The sequence below is a fragment of the Drosophila sechellia genome, chromosome 3L (genome assembly GCF_004382195.2).
Source record: "Drosophila sechellia strain sech25 chromosome 3L, ASM438219v1, whole genome shotgun sequence".
In the NCBI taxonomy this organism is placed as follows: domain Eukaryota; kingdom Metazoa; phylum Arthropoda; class Insecta; order Diptera; family Drosophilidae; genus Drosophila; species Drosophila sechellia.
Genome location: NC_045951.1, coordinates 4,986,608 through 5,003,507, shown reverse-complemented (window position 1 = coordinate 5,003,507; position 16,900 = coordinate 4,986,608). Strand labels below are relative to the sequence as shown.

Sequence of the window (16,900 nt, the reverse complement as noted above, 5' to 3'; positions counted from 1 at the left end):
TCGATTTGTAGGTATACAAGAGCACTCCCCAAAGGGTGCGGATATGTGCCAGGATTAAAGCCGAGTGGAATGGAGTGGAGTGGAGTGAATTGGAGGGTCCTGGGAGGCAGTCACTCGACTACCAAATGGGGCCTAATGTGGAGCACAGGCAGCAGTAATGAACTGTTGCTATTGTTTGTTATTAGTTTTTATGGCTGGTGCTGTTGCTTTTGGTTTCGTTATTGCCGCTGGTCGTGCCACGCCCACAATTATCTGCTTTGCCCCCCCAAAGCATTTTTGGTGGAAATGTAATTTGTCTCCATTTTTATCATTAAAATAACAATTAAAGCTTTTGTGTGCGTGGTGGAGCTGGCACGCTCGGCCCGTAAATGTGTGCAGCATTTGCGGTCTATATATCATTATGAGTGCCACTGGGTTGTACGGGTAGTTTTATTGCTTGTAAACATTCGTACTTATTGTTACGGCAAATTACATGCTTCCCAGCCCGGCGAAGCGTATAGAAAAACACGCCGGACACTGATGAGTCAATAGTCCGTGTCGCAGCAGTCAATCAGTATTAGTTAATATGATTATAGCCGGGCAACTACACCTAATGGAGTTAATCAAGGCGCTGCCATGAAAGTTGACGCAGCTGAAATACTAATACAATCACATGGGCATAACATAATTATTAAACAATACTCGGCATACAACAACGGTGCCTAGAGGTATTCACTTTAAGTCTGTAAATTCAAGAGGTATACTGCAAACTTTCTGACACTTTTACTTTTGAATTCAAATGTCCTTATTTGAACTTTGGCCTTAGATAAAGCATATGATGTACTGCCCGAACATTTATCAGTTTTACGGCCCTCCAGAGATGGTTTTAATTACGGGCAAATCACCAATTCAAGTTACAACTTGCTCTGCAGCTATTAGCTCGCATGTTCACAATGCATAAGCTTACGAACAGGTGTACGAATTCAGCTGCACAACGGGTGGGAGAGGGACGGGTAGCCTTGAGTGAAAGAGATAGCTGAATGGACAGCGGACAGGCTTTTAGCAACATGAAAATGCTTTATGGCAATTAAAAAGGTAATACATCAAATGCGAAATATACATGCCAGTACATGTAGGAAGTTTTCCTTATTTTTTTTTTTATTTCTAGCCAGAGAAAAGGAATATAGATGGATTGATAGGAAAAAAAAGAGAAAGAGCGATTGAACAAATTGCAACGACATGAATGCAATTGAATGGTGTGTTCCGGAAATCGAAACCACTGGTTTCGACTGGCAATGGCCCACTTATAATTGCACTTTTCTGGCCAAATTGATTTCGAGAACATTGCTTGAAAATATATCGGCAGCCATTTTATATGTAGCATGAAATGTCAATTTGCAGGTAAAAGCAATTGGAATTAAATGTCAAACACCTGCATACATATTCGCATGCAGCTGCACACTCAGTGCACTGCAAATGAAATAAAACGGGGATGGAGGATGTTCGTTAGGCGGCACTTAAATGCCGTCAAATTTGCACTGTCCGAAGGACAAAAGTATTTGTGTAAAACAGACGATAAGCTCACTTATTGATCCACTTGCAAGTGTAGTGGTCGCTGTATTTGTGTAACCCCTGCCAAATATCCTGGTTCCACAAACCAACCCCGCCCCCAATCGTTTTGGCCAACTTTCAACGCGACGCCATGTTGGTACATTTTCATAGACGATTGGACACCGTCTAAACAAATGGATCGCCAGTGGTATATGTGTGTGTGAGTGTGTGTGTCTGAGCGCTAAACAAATAAGGAAAAAGCAAACACAAAGACAGGACATTCAGGCAAGCTGACAAAGCAAATGTGGAGTCCACCCAACACATACTTAGCATAATTTGGGCAATAATTAGAGCTGGAAAAAGAACTATCAACAATATCGATTGGAGAGTTTGCTTTCTCTTTATTATTTGTCTTAATTAGGGAAAATCCATCATATATTCCTGCCTTTTAACAGGTTTTTATAAATACCAAACCGAAATCTAGGTTAAGCCCCTATTTTTGCCATTTTTCAGTGTGCTGTCGAATTATTTTTGCTACAATGATTTTGCATAATTTCCATTGCAGATTCCGACAAGACACTGGCACACAACAATTTGCGGTAAGTTCTTTTTGTCATTTGGAATATTCATTCGAGTTTGATTGCAATTTGGCAATATCAATATGCATTCCCATAAATCACTTTCAAGTCGAGCCCCTTTGTTCTCCCTACTTTTCCCATTTATGAATATCCTTTGTATGCGTTCACATGTGGGTGCGGGTGTGTTGATGAATGTTCTGCCAGCTTGGATTGTAGTTTCAATTGATTTTACAAATTGAAAACAAATTTGGTAAACAACAAACCAATCTGTAGGAAATATCTAATACAAAGAGATTTCATAATCATTGTCCTTATTTCTTGCCCATGCTGAAATTTTATTCCCAGTTCATTCAGAATACATTATGGATGCTTGTTAATTAGTCAACTTGAGATGAGCAGTGAAATCTAAGTTACAATATAAAACACTTGTACTACTTTTTTATATGAGAATTTAATGAACATAAACAAGGTAACAAAAGGAATATGTAATTTATTTCATTGCCCTAAAGTTGATTTCCCTTTTAGCCAAAAGGCACCTGGCGAACTTAAGCCATGAGCAAAGATTAGAAATGTTTGCTAATTAGTGAACTTGAGCTGAGTGTACCCCAAGTAGATATTTTATGCAGGCTGAGAGAAAAAAGGCGTTCCATTCTTTGTGATGCAAATCGTACGCAAATGATGCCCGAGAAAATATGAAATGGAGCCATTCCCGCTCTATTACTTTGAGCAGTGTGTATCCCAATTGGGGACTCCGCACAGAAAGGGGTTATGCAAAGTCAAGCAACCTGAAAAAGACACATTTGTGATGCAAATTCGCTGCCTGCTCCTCGCCATGGCGACGTGTAAATCAGGCTAAGTACGTGGTCTTTTGGTCTTTTACCTGCCGGTTCGGTTCAGTTCAGCCATTTCTGGGTGGCTTTTTCGTGCCCCCAAAAATATGCAACAATTTTTGCCTGCTCAACGCTGTTTGCCCAACTTTTGCTACGGATTTACTACCCTTTACTACCTTACGCTCGCGTACCCTGCCATGACCACTTTTTATTTTTAATATGCCGGCAACCGAAAGGGGGGCGTGGCAGTAGCGCCCCCTCCGAGTGGGGATCTCTCAAAGCTTGTTTGCACGGCCCAAACATTTGCCGTGCGAATCGTTTTGCTTGCTATGAAATAATTACATATGCATGACAGCCCAGTCAAAGTGTGGGCGTTTTCAATCGCTCGCAATATGTACACACTACATTTATGTATGTATGGGTATATGGCTATATACACGTATGTATCTGCATGGAAGTCAGGTTCATGTTGCCACTGCAGTGGTGGGTGCTATTGGAATTACGCATACGCCGTGTGCGCCGGCTGCCCTTTTTTCAGCACCATTCTGCATGATACCGGGCAATTGTTGTTTTAAATTAATTAATTTCGTTTTCATTAGCAACAGTAGCGTCCGAGAGGCTTTTGTTTTTTTTTAATTTTATGTTGTTATTTGCCATTATTTGTGCGCTATTTGCCAATTTGCGCGGGCTTCGATTCATCGAAAGCGATTTCGCCCCACTAATTATTATTTAAATTTAAATTTTGTTACGCTGTCGCCGCCATGATGGTACAATTTCCGAACAAATGGGATTATTTAAATAAATAAATTCATGGTAAAAATCAAGAAGCTAGCTTGCTCCACACACACTCGTTTCACACCGAATAACAGCCAACAGAAATTTACATTTCCAAATAGGGATAATATAATTGCATATGCCAAATAAAAGCGAAGACCAAATAAATTTCTGAATAAAAATTAAATTTAAAGTCAGGTTTGTTGACACATATTACTTATTAAATAGGAAGTTTGTATTTGATTATTATTTTTTGTCATCTTGTAATTAGCTTTGCTATTTGTTAATATTTTGTAATAAAACAGACATTTTCCCTAAAGGTAAATATAACAATGCAAATTTTACGGTGCTTAAAACATAATAATTTACACTTTTAATGTCAAATAATAATTATGTCAAAAGTCAGTATACAGTTTTCATAGACCTCTATAAGAATACTTTGGCTTCTGAATTTAAGAAGCTTTTCCGAGCAAATCTTCGAATGGATGGAGAGATTTATAGTTGGAGCAATTCCCCAATCATGGAGGCTTTCCTTCCGCCTCGGCAATTGCAATTATTTTTTATCTGTATGCTCTGAATGGGGCTTGTTTATAAACTCATTTCTGCGTTGTAATCCGCCTATTTGGCAGCGAATGCATGCGTGCTTACTAAGCGAAATGCCACGCCCCCCAGCCCAACCGCCCAGTGTGCATATATGGTGGGGCAATGGGCCGGATCGGGGCATTACAATGTAATTACAGCAAATGCAACTTTGTCTGGAACCGGAGGAAAATTTATGTAAAAGCCGGAGTTGCGGAAAATACTCGCTTGCTGTGTAGGCGAAAATGCTGAGCTCCCGCTTTTCGTTCGCGTTTTTGGCATCGACACTAACTGTTTTAAAGGCGGCACCAACAAAGTGAAATTTTAATGCAAACTAATGCAGAATCTTTCGATATGAAACACGGACACACAACGCGGAGGCGACGCGAACAACAGCAACATCAACAAAATAAATTGAAAAGCAAAATGCAAAGTGAACGGAACGCAGGACGCTGAACGCAGAACGCAGGACACAGGACTCGGCTTCCTGGCTGGTTCGTCCTTGGCGCAGCAAGACAAATGAGTCTGCATCAATCTTAATTAATTATTTAAACGCAGCGGGCATGGAAATGGCGTCGTCGCCAGGAATTAAAGCAACAGAAAAGGCAACTGACAAGTGCACCGAAAAAAATTACAAACGATTCATAATTAGCTTGGCTAATTAATTGGTAATAGTAAATAATAGATCTAGATTTATTCTCTAAAAAATCGATAAAAAATTTAGATATAATAATATTTATTTTGATTGTTTTTACACTTTACCTTTCATTTTAAGAGCAATACTCCTATATTTTATGTTATTAGAGTTTTAAGAACCGGTTGTTTCTGTTATTTTATTATGTTATATATTTTTTGATTTTTTGTGGCAGTAGTTATGTGGCAAATACTAACCTTTCTCGGTGTAGAAAAATAAGGAAGTATTGGAAGTGAAACTGGGGTCGAGTCCAAACTACTGAGCACTGACGTTTCCTTTTTGGTTCTGACTTCGCCTCTTGGCTTTTGTCTTGCGCGTAATTAAAACGAAAGCCTTTTGATATTTAAATTATTTTTCATAAATTGCATTGCAGCAAGCAGTTGCAGGAGCAGGAGCAGTAGAAACGGGAACAGAAACAGAAACCATAGAATCGAGCTGGCAGCTCCCTTGTGCCACAGGCCATGTGGCTAAGGATTCAATTGGTAGTTTTTTCCACACACTCACGGCTGAAGGAGACGTAGTTGAGCATAGCTCATTACAGGGCGTGCCACTCACTTGGCTGCCACTTGATGGTGGTGGCTGCCTTATTTTAATGCAAACGCCAGGAGCCGCGACTGGCATTAGGTTAATTTGCTGCGGCTTGTGTTTAAATTAACTCAGGCTGCACTCGAGGCAAATAACCGGGCCAAATGCTGGCTCAAGCCGGCCACAGGGGCTTACACATGGTAAAACCACAGCCAGCTGCTGTCAATCAGTGCCATCAACATCGTCATAGAGTCCTCTGTCCCCCTAGTCGCTCACAGTTCGGACCGCAGCCCCGGCAAACTGCCATGGAAAACCAAAGTCTCCGTAGTCGAAGCCACTTAATGTAATAGCACCACCCCTAGACCGATACCCATCCACTTCGGTTCGTGTCTTGTAATTATGATTAATCTCATTTAAATTAAATGGCTTAATTGCGTAGACGGGCGCGTCTTGTCATTAAATGATTTTTATCAGAGATACAGAATATAATTTGCTGAGAGTCAAGGCACCTGCCACCCACAATGACAGTGCACCAAACCACCACGACTTACATTCTCTTGAGTACTAATGAATACACTGAGAAAACTAAGATTATTTCTTACTATATTTTAATTCATTTCATTCAGTTTATTCCTCTTCTGAAATGGTTCTTCTTCTAAAGAACTACATAAACCATTCAAGCTCCGCTCCGTATGAACTTTTGACCCCAAGGCTTTTGTATGCCAGTGGAATAACATTTTTAGAGATTAAATCCTTGCTTTCAGCGCTTAATCCGTTTTATCAGTGGCAACTAGGCGGCGGGTGAGAGGGAAAAACGGGCGGGGCAAGAACCTCAGTTCGGGTTTTTGGTTTTTGGTCAACGGTTTTCGCTCGCCCGGGACTCTGCGGTTGGATCCGGATCCGGAATCGGGCTGACTGCTGGCGTTATTGCAACGGATAAAGCCGCGTCGAGTGAATACCGGCACGAATGAGTCGGATTTGAAGTGTTTTACACTAAAAAGCGTTAATTGTCTGGAGCTGTTGCTTTAGACGGATGCAATGAAGCCATTAGCTGTGTAAATATTATTTTATTCAATTAAAATGCACGGATTCAGCCGCATGTCACGTAGCCGCCGTGTTTGCTCGTCGTTTACCTTTGGCCAGAATTGGTTGCATATTTTTGGGTCTTTCCAGAGACAATATCAATATCTGTTGGCTGTGTTAATAAAGCCATTTGCCTATGCATATACATATAGTAAACGTATTAAAAGTGTCATGGTGCATCGCTTTTTCTTGTTTGGCCACACATTTTTTGCCATTGTGCATTGTGCCGTTCTTTATTTAATGTCAATCGCATTGTTCTCGACCCTGTGAAAACAAATTTCGCCCATCAGGCGACTGTACAAAAAACACTATTGAGGTGTAAAAAACTCAAATAAATTTTGTCAATCGTATATTGATGGTTAATTACATTTTCAGATTTAAATAATAAAACCTTTAAAGGGCGAAAAAGAAAGGAGTCATTTATTCGGTAGGTGCTCAACCTGATAAATGCTTTATACGGTTGTCACTAAGGGATTTTCTGGTTATGTGAAATTAAGTGAGAATATTTAAATGTGAGTTAAAAAAATTTGTCTTTTAAAATACACTTTTATTAAATTTGAAGGGAATATGGTGAACATTTTTTAATATTTGAAATAGTAGCAAATTAGTCAATGCTCTACAAATACTCTGATTTTTATTATCTTTCCTTTGGAAAACTCAAGTTTTTATTTCTGTGTAGCGAATTACCTCAAGGTAAACTGAGAACCCTCAACTACTTTGTGGCCACACTTCTCGTCAACGATTCCGACTGTGATTCAGTATTACAGTTTTTGGCAGCAATATCTCCATTATGATTACCTATTCTGTGGAATTATTGTTGGTCGGTCTAGACGCTGCCCGATTGTTGTTGATGATGTTGGACTAAGCTGGTCAATGTGGACATTCTCAGAAATTTATGGCGCGACGCAAATCTGCACAATGCAACCGCACAGCCCAATAGTCCTCAGTCCGCAGTCCGCAGAGCGAGCAAAGTGGATAATACGAATATGTGGATATTTTTGGTCACGTTTGAATTTATTTGATTGCTGGCACTTTTAGCATTGTTGGAGCTGACGTTTTATTTAATGCCCTGCCAGCGACAGCCATCGCAAAAAAGGCATGGCGAGTCCTGCAGGCCAGCCATCCCATGGAAATTGCTCAGGAAACGTACAATTTATTTCAGTTCATTTCTTTTTGCCGCCATTTGGTCTGTGGAGAAGTGGATGTGGGTGCCGGTAAGGGTGTGGGTGTGGGTGTTAAAACCGCCCACTATTGATGTTGATGTTGCCTACTTTCGATTTTGGCATGTCGCGCCGCTCACGTTCGGCAATTGTCCTTGTTTGTGTCTGTGTCTGTGCCTCTGACTGTGTCCTGTGGACTTTGTTTGTCCCGCCTGCCATTTGGCGGTCGTCGTCCTCGGCCCGCGTCTGTCGGCATAATTTGAGCAGTTGAGCAGTTGAAGTTGCCAAGTTATCAGCCAGACGACAACGATTGCGACCCACCTGGCAAAGGCAAACAAGCCATTTGATGTTTTCATTTGGCTGGCACCCATCGACAACCCATGGACCCCCGACTTCAAACCAGGAGTTCTTTGTTTTACGCCACGCGAGGTAAAACCCAAGTCCTGCGGGGAATACCCTTTTTAAACGCTGTTTCACCATCACATTGTGGCACCCCAAAGCGAACAACGTGGAACCAATTGAAAACAAATCAGGTAGTTGCAAGTCCTTAAAAATCTTAAACATATGGTTCTATTTATTTAATATTATGCTTATACTAAAGTCAAAGTCAAAAATAGGTATAATCACACATCACAATCCGTAAAGAAGTTAAGATTTTAAATCTGAGCTTCGATGTAGCGTGCCTGATCTGATAGTTATCGAATTCAGTAAGGGTATCAAATATTATTACAACCGGTAATATTCCGACTGGCCAGAGTTGATGGCCATGTCTTGCCGCGGGCCACCGCATGTTGCCAACTGGGGACTCAGGACTCAGACTCATGTGTATCTTTGGCTTGGGCTTCGGCTTTTGGCGTGACAAAGGCGAATAAATTTGGCTGCCGAGTATTTGCATAAAAATGCGGGTCGCCTGAGTGCGAGTGACAATGAAATTTAAATATTTATGCTATACGCTTAATATTATTAGAGTTGCCCCGAAAACTTTTCGCCATCCACATCGTTGTTCACGTTGCTTCACAGTCTTTTTAACCAACCATCGTGGGTAGAGGGGGAACTTATATTAAAACATATTTTTGCAGATTTTTGGTATGCGTGACGGCAGCAATTGTTTTGCTGAAAATATGGCAAGTATGAAATGAGCATTAAACAAGGAAGAACGCTTTGGTCGATTTTCTCGACTATCAGATACCTTTTACTTAGCTATGAGTAGTGCTAGAGAAAATCCAAAACTGGCTTTTGTAAATACCGAGATCACAGCTTTCATAAGAACTGATAGATGGGCAGAGAGCATTCCATTCACTTATTAGGGTACCAATTACAAAGTTTATAACGAATCTAGTACATCCTTTTACCATACGAGTAACAGGTATAAACAGCAAAAGATAGAGTCATTATTTGTCTGTGGCAGTTTAAAACTGAATGGCAGGACGGGAAATGAGAAAGCCAGAGCAGAACAGAACAGAGCTTGTGGTGGCTGAAAATGAAAGCACACAAAATGGCACGCAACTAGGACAACTAAGTGAATAGAAGTCAAAGAATCAAAGTAATGAATCACTCCAGCTATATAGTATAGCTGCTCGTAACCTCCATTTTCCCAGATGCCCCCACTTGCCCCTGCAAACAAATTCAACTTGAAGTGAACTCGACTTCGAGTAGACTTTTGACCGTCAAACGGCGGAGCGAAAAGTGGAAAGTGAGCAAAGTGCATGCAAGCGAAAGTTGAGCACAAGACGGCAACTGACCCTCACTGGGTGACCCCACCCCCTTTCCAGCCCCCTTCACAGACCCGCCCATCGTCTGTTTTGCTGGCTTAGGAAAAGTTTCGAAAAGTATTTTACACGGTTGCCATTGCAGGGCGAAACTGATAGTTGCCTCTTAATAAATGGCATGCGCTTTCCCAGCTGCCGCGTGAGCAGTGGGCGGGGTTGGGGGATAGGGGGCGTGGCAGTAGGGGAAAATTCAAACGAAATGGAATCTGTGCAAGCTGATGAGGTGAGAGAGATAGGAAAAGGTGCAGGCAAACTGCAGGATGTTGGAAACTGCCACAAGAAAGTTGCGAAAAGTGGATCTAGAAAGATGTTTACACACCGATGAATGAACAGATGGCGGGTACACTAAGAAAATTCGATACCGGTTATCTCTAAGCTAAATTTAAAGTTAAAGTTTAAGTTTGTACAAAAAATTATGATCTCTTTAAAAGTGTCTTTAATCAATAAACCAAACGTCTAGCCAAAGCTTAACAGTATTAAAATTTATTATGAAGAAGTCAGATTTGAAGCCACAATTGGATAACTAATAATCCTTGATTTCCCTTGCAACCACATTCACTGCTGAGTTGTTAATATCGACCATAATTGCAGCTGATGCTATCAATGTTGCATCGATGTTCTTGCCCTCCGGCAATTTCTATGCGTAAACCGCACAAATGAACAATATTCAATTAATTTAACAAACAATTATAATCAATTTTCATTAAATTAAATAACAGCACTAACAATAAAAAACAACTGTCACTGAAAAAAGAAAAAAAAACTAAAAACGCTGACCAGAAATGACAAACTTTTTCCACGCATTGCCAGTCGCAATTAGTTGTTAATAAACGGCTTTGGGGAATTGCAGCCACCTTCGGTTCTATGCCTCATAATTAACAGCAAAATAATAGCTATTAAATGGTTTAAATAACTGCGAATAATTAAAAAGGCAAAATAAATAGAGTGAAAGGGGTCGCAAAAGGGGCGAAATAATTTTGTACTTTCTGCAACAGCTGAAAAATAAAATGTGAAATATGTAAAAAGAAAAGGAAAGCTGGAAAACTATGCGAAAACTTTTGAGAGGGCAATGCAGGCTATTCACACTTAAACACAGGCACAAACACATTTCCATGCAAGCCATACACCAGAGCAAACCGCAAAAAGTCACTCACACATACAGCTATTCTACATAAAAATGCTTTTAAAATGTCAAAGCGCGTAGAAGAAAGAGGGAGTGAGAGAGCGACAGAGAAAGAGGGCCACAGGCAGCAAATGGTAGGGATGTTGAGCCGAGGTTAGTCAAAGGATTGATGGCAGCGTTTAAATAAGCCGAGCTGGCAGGGGCAAAAGTTCACGTTGCGTATACGCCGTGTGCCAAAGTCAAAAACGTAGCGCGCTTCAGAGCGTCGCCTAATCAAAAATGCTTTGCGTGCCGCTCACCTACACAAATGCAGAAGCACTCTCCCACACACGCACACAAACAACAGCTAAGCCCGTATCAAGTATACGCCGCTTTGTCCCCCATTTACAGATTCAGCCGCGCTTTGACAGAGTTTTTATTTGCGTTTCATTAATGCTAAACGATTTCCACGATAACAGAGTGGGCCACCGAAACTGATTTGGCAAAGATTACTGCACCAAATTGCTGATTGACAAAGTATAAAGTGGGTATAACGACATCGTTTGTAGTTTGCCAATTTTAACATCATGAATATTATGATTTTTACGAAAAAGATATTTAATATTAAGAGTTGTTTCTGCGAAAAAGATACCAAGAACGTGTATACTTAACACTTTCCTTTACAACTTGGCGTGCCCTTTTGACGGTCGCTGTCACAGAGGAAAATGGGGGAAAAGAAAAAAATAATTCATGCAATGCTGACGGTCCTGGAGTGGTCTCCCATTCCATTCCATTCAACTCCACCCATCCCATCCCATCCCATCCCATTTCATGCCCATTGCATCTTCTCCTGCCTGAGCTTCCTTCTCATCATCATCGTCGTCCGCAGCGTGAATAATTTGGGTCACTTGGCGGCAGTTAGTCAGCTGCATTGTTGCTGTTTGCTGCTGCGGTCGCGTTTTTCATTGTCGGCATGCGGCAGCCGCATTTTTCAATCCCTTTCCCAGCTTTTCCGCTTTCCCTCTCGCATCGTGTCGCTTTGGGCAACTTGAACGCCTTTAAACTGAAAGACGACATAATTAATTAAGCTCGGCGGCTTGACTGATGTCCTGGATGGTCTCCAGCTGTTGGCCAGACCTTGCCTCACCGGAATGCACCGAAAGTAAAAGATTGTAGTTTGAACAATTTGGATAGTCATTAGGATATATAGAAATATTGATTATATATTATTTGAATACCTATGTTGTTTTAAATTAGAAATTGATAAAAATGGGAAGTTTAAAACAACTTTATTGGGTATTTTACAAGATTTCCCTTTCATATGACTCCATTTAATGTAATTTGTTTGCAGTGCTCTTGGCATTACAATGCGTGCCGCGAAAGGGCCACAAATTTAGCTGTGGCCTAAAGTGCTCCGACTGACTCCAAACTGGGCGACTGTGGCCGCTTGTGGCTCATTTGCAGTCGCCGGAAACGGAAATTTATGCGACCCAACAGGCCAAACTAGGAGCAGCTCATAAAGCCTCGAACTTTCAGTCTATGAATTTTCCCCAGCTACTCTGCGTGTATGTGTGTGTGTGTGTGTTCGCATAATAATTTAATAAAACGCTCTAACAGCAAACGCTTGATGTAAATGTAAAAAGTTTTCAAATGTTTGGCTGCAGCACTCGGAGCGGAAGTGCTTCCAGCCAGTGCAGTGATTGCTCGCCTCTGTGTTGTTATGTGTTAATTTTTAAAAACTGCCCGAAAGCAGCCCAAAAAACAAGGAGTAGTACCACAGCTCAAAACTCCACAGTCGGCAAATGGAAATAGCACCAGTACCCATTGCTGTGATTACTTTGCAGCTGCCGGGAGAGTTGTACAACAAAAAAGCACTGATTTTCATGTATATAGCATATTTTTTTTGCATACCCGTTTTTCGGCGAATAGCCAGCGGTCAAACAGGAATAACTTTACTTGAAACTGTTGCACTTTTAATGCGTTTCGTTTCGGCTGCCTAGGTTCTGGCAGGTCTTTTGGGGCCCAATGACCCCGCTCCACTTTTGGGCCACCCCAAATGGTAAAAAGCTGATATTTTAGAGGTTATTTTTTGAAGAGAATTTGTTGTATTTAATCTATTTATAAGACTAATGGATTTAACAAATGTTTTGCAAACCCAATGATGTGACTACCTTGAATCACTTTGATAAAAGAATTTTAATCCAACTTTCTCTTAAATATTCGGATCTTTTTTAGGGAACTTAAACGGCAATTTATCTTAAAGTCTGGTCCATGATGTTTATTTATGCCATTGCATTATTCTTATAATTGTTCATGTGGCTGCAGTGGCGTTGCGTTTGCTGTTACTGTCAGAAGCAATATTGTGCCAGTTAATGTCCTGGTCAATGCGATTACGCTGTTGTTTGCATTGATTGCAGGACACACAGAGGACACAATCCAGTGACAGAGGTTGTCAGTGCTCGACTTTTTCCACCCTTTCCATTCATTTGATGGGCTTAATAGTCATTGAAGTAGGAAGGGAGTTGCATTTGACATGGCAGAGTGTAAATTAATTGCATAAATTAAGTGAAAATGCACGTCGTGGGCAAAAACTTCGAGTGCAGCGCCCACGTGGCGAATGCGTAATGTAATCTCTGGGTGATAATTGATTCTGGCAGACAAAAAGGCGCAGTCTATTTTCGATTTTCACGCAAACTGCTAAGCTGTAAGTGTGCAAATAATTATCTAAATAATTGATAGGGGACTTCGAAAAGGGACTGTCCCCTAATTCATGTTTTTTTTTGTTCGTTTTCTTTGAGTTCAGGCGTCAAGGATGCTGCTGTTTCACTTTTAATTATGTAGAACAACAGGTCTGGCAGCTGGACACTCCTTGCTTGTGTTTGGTGTGCTTCACGCCAACTTATTTGATTTTCTCTTAGCTTTTCCGCGCTTTTCTTGCACTCTTCTTTTTCGAGCTTCCAACTTCTGATCTGTGAGCTGCTGGGAAACTTTGGCCGCGAAGTTTAAAGTGAATGCGCGCTACCTTTGGCATCAGCCCTTTTAATGGCTGCTTTAGGTTGTGTAAGCCAATTAGTTCTTAATTCGCAATTTGTTTTGCTGCAGTCGCCACAGCCTGCTTATCCAAAAAAGAAAAAAAATTAAAAAAAGGAGGGATGGAGTTGGCGGAGAAACTGGGAAAACAAAGCGACCAAAGGAGTTAAAGGCAAAGCCAACCAGCAGACGAGCATATTTAAAAACTTTTGTTTTTCAACTTTGCTACTCTTCTTTTAATTTTTTATTTTCCATTTTTATTGTTCGTTGAGTTTTTCCTTCCATCCGCTGGCTGCTCTTCCTTTAAAAAGCTCCCCTTTTTTCACTTTTTTTGCTTTTAATGCGAAACTTTTAACTGAATTAATTCCTTTTACTGAGCTTCCCGCGCTCCTGCTCCTGCTACTTATCTATGGCGGGAAATGCGCAGCCAGGCGTTTAGTTTAATCTTTTAATTTTTCCTTTATTTTTTTTTGGGGATGTTGTAGCTTCAGTTTCGATGCTGATTAAGGTCGGCAGCTTTTTGGCCATATGCTAAATTGAATTCTCAGGGGTGGCAGATCCCAGCCAACCCTTTTACCTCCTGTTGCATACTACTCTCTTCTCAGCTGCAACTGGGCCATAAATCAAGCGTGTAAGGCTATAAAAAACAAGAGTCGCGAAAGGGGGAAATTAATATTTTAGTTGGGCTAAGAAGATGGCGGCGCACACGCGCAAAACACCTGTCATAAGGGGCAAATGTCATAAAAGCATGTGGGATGTTGGAATGCTGATCCCGTTCCCGCTGAGACATGAAATGGGTTGGCCGATTTAGGTGGTAACTGCGTGACTGGCGTCGGCGCGTCTTGGCTGAAGCCACCGCCTTTGCTTTTGGCCCCAGTTTATCAGCAGCACTGGCGGATGTCAGAGTAAGTGAAATATTTCCAAACAAATAAAATGAAATGTGCCGCACAAACGCGCGTTCTGAGCAGACAAACAATTCCAAAGCGAAGGAAAGCGTCCAAACCAAGAAGAGAATGGAGAAAAAAGGAGCCAGCGAAATGGTAACATGACATAAACATGACGTTTGACTTTCTCCCAGTCTCGACTTCTGTCAGCTTTATATAGCGGGGTTTTATTGTGGAGGTCCTTTTCCAGGGGTTTTCTGTGCCCCTTTGTGGCACGTGACTGGCCGCGTTTAGCAACTAAGCAAATCATATGCACCTTTGTTAAGAAATTATAAACCCCAGACTGGCACGCGAATCAAATATGCACGAAAGACGAATTAAAAGTACACAGAAAATTATAACACATCATATTCGCTAAAAAAAAATATTCCTCTGAATATTTACAAATTTTTGAACTTAGATTTTAAGAAGTTTTATAATGACTCCTCTTTATTTACTTTTAAATTTTACCTCCTTTTTTTTGCCAATGTCCGACGCAGTATAATCTTCTCAGCTCCCCAGTAATTCCTATTTTGGTGTTAGCGTATTTGGGCTTTGTCCTGTCAAACTTTGCCTGGACCCAAAACGCCCGAACCGCCTTATTAATTTAAAAGCCTTTAGCCAGAAAAATAATGCCAGGGCCAATTTGGCAAATTGTTTGCCATCTAAGCTAAATGTTACGACCCAGACATGTGGCCTGAAATTTATTTGCTCCACAATTGGGCCGCCCACAGACCCACACGCCACCGCCATCATCCAAGCTCCATCCCTTGGTTCCCTGGGAGTGAAAAGTTTTCAATAAATGCAGTTTGGGAGTGGGAAATTCAAAGCCAAAGCCAAAGCCAATCAAGAGTGAAACCCAAGGCTCAAATCAATGGCCATTCAAGTTGAATGCATTTCGGGCAACTTATTTTCGGTGGAAGTGTGACTGGGGTGACCAGTCAATTGTCAGCTGCCATAATAATTTGCCACATCATTAACGTCTCGACTTGTTCCAGAATTTAAGGCGGAGTCCACAGCGAGCTGGCCAAGATCAAAGTGCTTAATAACCGCTGACAAGTCATTCGGCAATGCTCTCGACCTCAAATTAGAAAGGCATTTGGGGGCCAAAGGAAAGCCACAATGCCCAGCAGTGTGACGCTCAAGACATTAGCATTTTTAATTTCCAATAAAAATTCAAAAAATCGCCGCACAAGTAGGCGATAAAAAATTAATAAAGCTGCGATTATACAGAGACCACACCAGCGAGACAGCCGCGGCTCAATGTCAGTCAGCAGTCGGGAAAATGTGTAGGTGGAGCAGGAAGTGGAAGTGGAGGTGGAGCAGGAAGTGGACCTGGAAGTGGAGCACCACTAGCCCAGAGAGCTGTGAAAATAATTTGAAATTCAATTTTCGACAATGGCACACAAAGGAATCGCGCCGCATCAGCAGCGGCAGCAGCAGACAGGCCTGGGTGATTGAGGGGTTGGTTCCGTGGGGGTGGTGGTTGAGTGGGTGGGTAGGTCATTCGACGGGTGCCAAAGTGGGCCAGCGGTGGTTGGGACGCCTGGCCACGGCTCGTTAGGAGGCAAGCGAGCGTCGGTCGGAGTCCTGTCCCGTGGCGCACCTACGACCAGGTTATAGTTTTACACCTGGAGAAGCAATTGCTTGAACTTGCCATTGTAATGTTAAAATATTAATAATATCTCGAAATATAACTCAAAACTCGAAAATTTTTGTATCTTATATATTATAAAAAAATAGATTACTTTTCATTAATTTCTCTCAGTGCATCCGTTTGAAGTAGTCCGTTGCGCGTTGCGCTTGTTGAATGTCCAGCGATTGCAGAGCCTGAGGGTCTGTGGGGTCGCGGTGCCGGGTGCGCGGATTTCACTTGCAACACGGTGTGGAAAATTTACGATTTTATTACTCAATAAATGCAAAAACTCCCCACTCGTAAAGAAAAACCCATGGCCCGCCCTTTCGGCCCATTCCCGCCCACTCAGATGCTGCACTTCCTGCGTCCTCTTTAAGTTCCTCGAAACTGGGTTTAAATTACATCATGGGCGGGGCATTTGAGCTGGGGATTGGGGGCCAGGCGGTCCTTGGAAGGCACTGACACCCTCCACTCTTTCTGGGTTAATGTTGGCAGGTGGAAATTTTCGAAATCCCCAGCGGTTTGAGCTTCGCTTCGTTTCGCTTCGCTAGCAGGTCATGCATAATTTAAAATTAATTTGGTTCTATGTAAAATTTTCGCCATGGCTTAGATACTCGGGGTGAAGGAAGGGGTCTGACTGTGAAATATTATATTTTGGCATTGTGTATTGTGCTGAATTAATAGGGC

General features: G+C 41.6%; 1 long non-coding RNA gene across 1 annotated transcript in view; it reads left to right on the top strand.

Annotated features, from left to right (window-relative positions):
- The window catches only part of LOC116801182, a 77,693-nt gene that overhangs the window by 26,683 nt on the left and 34,110 nt on the right, over window positions 1-16,900 (top strand). Inside the window, exon 3 of the long non-coding RNA XR_004361814.1 lies at window positions 2,096-2,129. This is a non-coding gene — a long non-coding RNA (uncharacterized LOC116801182). The remainder of the gene's footprint in view (window positions 1-2,095; window positions 2,130-16,900) is intronic.